Consider the following 6,000-nt stretch of genomic DNA (forward strand, 5'->3'; position numbering starts at 1 on the left):
TGTGAGTCTAATGACTCATGAAATAGGAAGTTTATATACAGTGGGAGATGAGAAAAATGAAATATTCTAAAATCTTCTGACACTCCCATCATTCGCTTAATTTCCTCAGGAATAATTTTGTTCAATATAGCAATAACCTTACAGAGATTTCTCGCATTTTCCCTTAGCTGACTCTTGGGTCTTTTGAACCTCTTCTGAGTGACAGTGGTCAGTTTCCTTCCCTCTATCAGATGGCCCCCAAAGACACTTCTCTGGCCCTTGGCATGGTCTCCTTGATGCTTCATTTCAGGTGGATCTGGGTGTCTTTGGCCATAACAGACTGCCCAAAAGGTATTCAGTTTAATTTTGATTTAAAAGTTGAGATGCGGAAGAATGGCATCTTTGTGGACTTTGTGGAATTGATTCCAGTCACTGAGGAGTCATGTATTTCACTCCAGAATAGGTTTCATATCAAGATCCTAAAATCATCAGCAAATGTGGTGATTCTTTTCTGTGACACTGATCCCTCATAGTCATCAGTTTTAAAACATGGAAACATTTAATGACACGGAAAGTCTGGGTCACCACCTCAGAATGGGATTTCACCACCAGTGAGAAACTTCCTGCTCCATTCATCCATGGGTCTCTTATTTTTTGACAGCACTGGAGTGAGATCTCTGGTTTCAAAAACTTTCTTTGGACAGCTAACCCTTCCAAATACCCAGAAGACATTTACCTCTCTAGATTCTAGTCACTGGCTTTTGGATGCCTAGTTTCTGGGGCATCCTGCAAAACCTTGCTGTATTGTCCACTGAATACCTCCTTGGAATCATTGCTTTCACATGATTTTGACATGACCATGAGTGATGGGATTTATCACATATACAATGCTGTGTTTGCTGTAGCCCACAGTGTACATAAGATACTTCTACAAGAGTTAGAAATGCAGTCAATGAACAATGAGGCAAAAGTGACATTTTCTCCCTGGCAGAGAACTTGGTTTCCATTGCATGGCATGTAGTCCTGACTGATCCCCTTAAGAGCTTCTTCAGGTGGTCGTTCCAAGTAGCTTGGGATGTTTTCTCAAAACACCAGAAATCATGCAGTTGTTTCAGTGTCTAGAATATAAATGTGCCCCCTTACTTGTATTTCAGCAGCAACAAGGTTCCATTGACTACTGGGAAAGCATCTGTGGATAAGGATCAGTGCTGTTGGTGACCCAACCTGACAGCTGCTCTCTCTTACATTGCAGCAGTGTTAATGAATTGGTGAGCTCCCCTTTGCACAGGGTGGGCCCCATGTTCCATCTCTCTCCAGAGCAGGTGGAGAAAGGTAAGTCTTCACCAGCAGAGCCTTTAAAAAAGACAGTGAGAGCAGCAAGGTTTGGCAAGTAGGGCAACAGCCCTGTTTGCCTCAGGTCAACTTTCATGCTGGTTCTCAAAGCTGCCAAAACTCCAAGTATCCACTGAGGTAATCCCTGTCCCCCATGCTTCTACCAGATGGCTTTCCCCACACTCTCCATCCCTGTAAGCTCGCCAGTTCTTGGGGAAATGGATGCCACTGCTAACTGGCAGGAGTGGCCGCTGGAGTGGTGCCTCCTGATTTCATGGCTTTTAATAGGAACCTCTTGGGAAATGAAGTGTTTTCTCAGAGGAAGGAGTCTCAAGGCATGCTTCAATGTCAGGGTGAGTAGGTGGGGATGTGGCCTTTTTTCCCAGAGGGACCTCTTGGGGCTCCTCAAAGCACCTTCCAAGTGGCCACACTGTAGTTTAGCGGAGTCCCTGGGGCCCCAGCCTGGAGGGTGGGGTGCCTGCCATTGAATTCCTGGATCTGCCTCCTGGGCCTTGAGTCTCAGTGCAGCTGAGAGCACTCACAGTAGGAATGTCTATCCCTCTCAGAAGGCACTTGCATTAGTCCATTTTCTGTTGCTATAACAAAATACCTGGGTAGTTTAGACAGAAAAGGAAAGAGGGTGATTTAGCTCATGGTTTTGGAGGCTGAAAGTGCAAGACTGGGAGGCCCCGTGGGTTCTGCCTCTGGTGAGGGCCCCTTGGCTGCACCACATCCTAGTGGATGACATCATGGTGGGAGTGTGTGAGAAGGATCATAAGACCATACAGGAAGCCAGAGACTGAGCTGGGGAAGGGGCTGTCTTGGTCTCTGTAGCAACTCATTCTTGCAGGAACCAATGCAGTCCACAAGAGGAGTGTCAGTTTCTTCTGTGAGTGATGCCACCATTGACATGACTACAGCCTCTTTAAGGCCCCAGCACCACACTGGGGACCCAAGTCCCAAGACACAAGCTCTTGTGGGGGATAAACAATGTCCAAACCAAGGGGCATGGATTATGGAGAACAAAAATGTATGTGCAGATTTAAAAAAAATATTTTGCATCAAAATAAACAATTTTAAATTCCATTTTCTCCTGAACCTATTGAGGTACCTTCATGTAGTAGGTACAATAAAATATAGTCAATGTGAAACTGTAATAAGACAAAAGAAGTGTGGGAACCTGCATTTTAATGATCTACCTTGATCTCAGTGACTGCAACTGGTTCAGGACATAGGAGTTTAAGGCTGCTTCCATTTGGTCTCTGTCTGTAAAGGGGGTTGACATTGGTCACTCCATAATATGCCATTTTGGCATATGGCTTACTTTGAGTTAAAGATACTTTTAAAAATAGCAGGTGTTGGCACTCTTCTTCCTGAGAGCAGGAAATGGAACCCCCTGGCAGGGGTCCTCCTGGTGCCTTGCTGACATCAGAGATGGGAAATGAAGGCCAAAGGAACTTGGTACACTTTTTTTTTCAAATTCATTTATTTACTTGAAAAAGTTAGAGTAGGAGAGGCAAAGAGAGAGAGAGAGGGAGGGAAAGGTCTTCCATCCGCATGCCTGTGTACTTGAAATTCATGACTTTTGTTATATATACCTTATACTTCAGTTAAAAGAGTTTCAAGTGAAAGAAAGCTATGCCAGGCAAATGGTAAGTACTCAATGAATTTAATTTGCCACCAGCACCAGCATTATCATCATCACCATCATTGGTATTATTTTCACCATTACCATTGCCATCATGATCATTGTCAGTAGCAGCATCACCTTCATCATCATTGTCATCACCATCACCATTATCATTATCATTATCATTATCATCATCATGTCATCACTGTCACTGACATAACCATCATCATTCTTTAAAGACTGATTTCTTTGAAAGAGTGATGGGGTTGGGGAGAGAGACAAAGAGAGCTTCCATCTGCTAGTTCACTCATCAAATGCCACAACAGCAAGCTGAAGCCAGGAGCCCAGATGTTCTCCCACATGGGGCCATTACCTGCTGCCTCCTAGAGTGCATTAGCAGGAAGCTGCATAGGAAATGGTGGAGCCAGGGTTTGAACCAGGCACTCTGACATGGCATATGGCCATTCTAAGCAGTATCTTAACTGCTGAGCCAAATGTTCACCTAATCTAATTTTATTTTCAACAAACTTTTTGAAGTACCCTCACATAACACCTGGTCTTGGCAGATGGGAGTGAAAGATTATCCCAGTGGCCTTTCAAATCAATCCTGTGGATTGTCTATGGAAAAGGCAATCACCAGGGCACTACAACAGTCCCCAAGGCCAGAGGCAGCCTATCCCCATCCCCACCCCACCCTCCACCCCCACCCACTCCCACCTCCACCCCTGCCAAAAGCTGGTGAGAGGCTATTTTCCTCATTCTTATCACAACAAGGAAAAGAATTCTGGTGACAACTTGATCAAGCTTGGGGGAGGGTTCTTCAGCAGTTGAGACTTAAGATGAAACCACAGTCCTTATTGGTTCCAGGCTTCTGAGAGCCCAAGACCCAGCTAAGTTGTGCCCAGGTTTCCAGTTCTCAGAAACGGCAAGATAATTAAGTGTGTGCATTGTTTTAAGCCATCAATTGCGTGCATCAACAATAGAAAACAGCATAGTGGCCTGATGTGTGGCACTGTGGTGTGAGGAGTTATCTCTTGTATCTTTCCTGTTCATCAATAACATCGACATTGTCCCTGCTGTCTTAGTCAAAGGCACCTCCACCTGTATTCTTCCTCTCCCTGAAGAGTGACCCAGAGGTGCAGGATGCTCCTTATGCATACCTGAGCTCTTCCAGATGAAGACAAAAAAAATTCCTGGAGAGACATGACGCATCTGGAAGCTGATGTTGTAGCGCCACCTCGTGGTTTCAGTAAATTATGTTTTTCTAAGAAATTTTATTTTTCCAAGTTCGGATCCTGGAGTTCAAAATAATTTCTCTTCATCTTTTTTAGCCTTTGAAGTTACATTCAAATGTTCATTTTTTGCTTTTGGTCATGTTTTTCTTCCCTAATCACTATCCTAGAAGTTTTTCAGAACTAACTTTCATCTTTGTTGATTTTTTTTTTATCTTTGGTTTTAAAAAAGGGGTTTACTTACTTATTTGAAAGGCAGAGTGGCACAGAGACAGGAGAGATGGAGACAGAGAGAGATAGACACACAGAGAGAGGTATCTTGCATCCACAGGTTCACTCCTCCAGGTGGCTGCAACAGCCCCAGATGAGCTAAGCTAAAGCCAGAAGCCAGGAACTCCATCTCCCACATGGGTGGCAGGGGCTCAAGTGCTTGGGCCATCCTCTTTCACCTTCTCAGGTGCATTATCAGTGAGCTGGACCAGAACCAGAATAGCCAGAACTGGAGCAGCATCCTGCCACAGAATGTAGGTGTTGCAGCGGCAGCTTTAGCTGCTCTGCCTTTGTTATAAATTTCGTCATTTTGTGCTCTTGGCTATATTCTCTAGTCTAGTGGAGTCGGGTGTAGTGTGTTTTCTGTTTGTACTTTTTGAGGCTGGTTATTGTTTGTTTTTAACCTTTTTATTTTCTTTTTGAAGATTGATATTATTTATTTGAAAGAGTTACAGAGAGAGGTAGAGACACAGAGAGAGGTCTTCCATCTGCTGGTTCACTCCCCAGATGGCTGTAACAGCCCAGCCAGAGCTGTGCCGATCTGAAGCCAGGAGCCAGGAGCTTATTGCAGGTCTCCCACATGGATACAGAGGCCCAAGGACTTGGGCCATCTTCCACTGTTTTTCCAGGCCATAGCAGAAAGCTGGATCAGAAGAGGAGGAGCCGGGACAAGGACCAGTGCCTTATGGGATGCTGGCACTTCAGGCCAGGACTTTAACCCACTGTGCCATAGCACCAGCCCCAATCTTTTTCTTTTCAATTCTGGTCTACTCCTGTATGACTATGGAAAATAAATAAGACAGATAGCATGTTAGAAGGAGATGTGTGCTGTAGAGAAAAGTAAGGAGCAAGTAGATAAGGAAGGTATTTGTCAGCTCAGGTATTTGCCACTGATGGGGTGGTTTGAACAGCAGAAATCCATTTTCTTGCAGCCCTGGAGGACAGAAATGCAAGCACCAGGTGCTGGCTGATTCCATTCCTCATGAAGATTCTCTTCCTAATACATCACGTCTTCACAATCTTGTTTAACTTTAAGTACATCCACCCAGGGAGGATCTCCAAATGCAAAAAATCCACAGGAATACTGGGATGAAAAGGTGGCATACATGTTCCACGTGCCCTGGGGTGCCCTCGTAGAGGCACCCTGGAGGTTAGGACTTCCAGATGTGAATTAGAGGGGCACACGGCATTCACCACAGGGAATGTGGAGGGAGCTCAATCACAGAAACACTAACAGTGGGAAGAAGGGGTTGAGGTGAGCCCATGGACGTTTGTTTGTTTCTTCTTTCCTTGTAAAAGATTTATTTATTTGAAAGGCAAAGTTACACAGAGAGAGGAAGAGATAGAGATATTGATCTTCCATCTGCTGGGTCACTTCCCAAATGGCCACAATGGCCAGGGCTGAGCCAGGCTGAAGTGAGAAGCCAGGAGATTCTTCCAGGTCTCCCAGGTGGGTGGTGGGACCCAAGCATTTGGATCATTTTCTCCTGCTTCCCCAGGCCATTAGAAGGGAGCTGGATTGGAAGTAGAGCAGCTGGGACTTGAACTGGTACCCAT

This window comes from Oryctolagus cuniculus (assembly GCF_964237555.1).
Source record: "Oryctolagus cuniculus chromosome 16 unlocalized genomic scaffold, mOryCun1.1 SUPER_16_unloc_1, whole genome shotgun sequence".
Classification (NCBI taxonomy): domain Eukaryota; kingdom Metazoa; phylum Chordata; class Mammalia; order Lagomorpha; family Leporidae; genus Oryctolagus; species Oryctolagus cuniculus.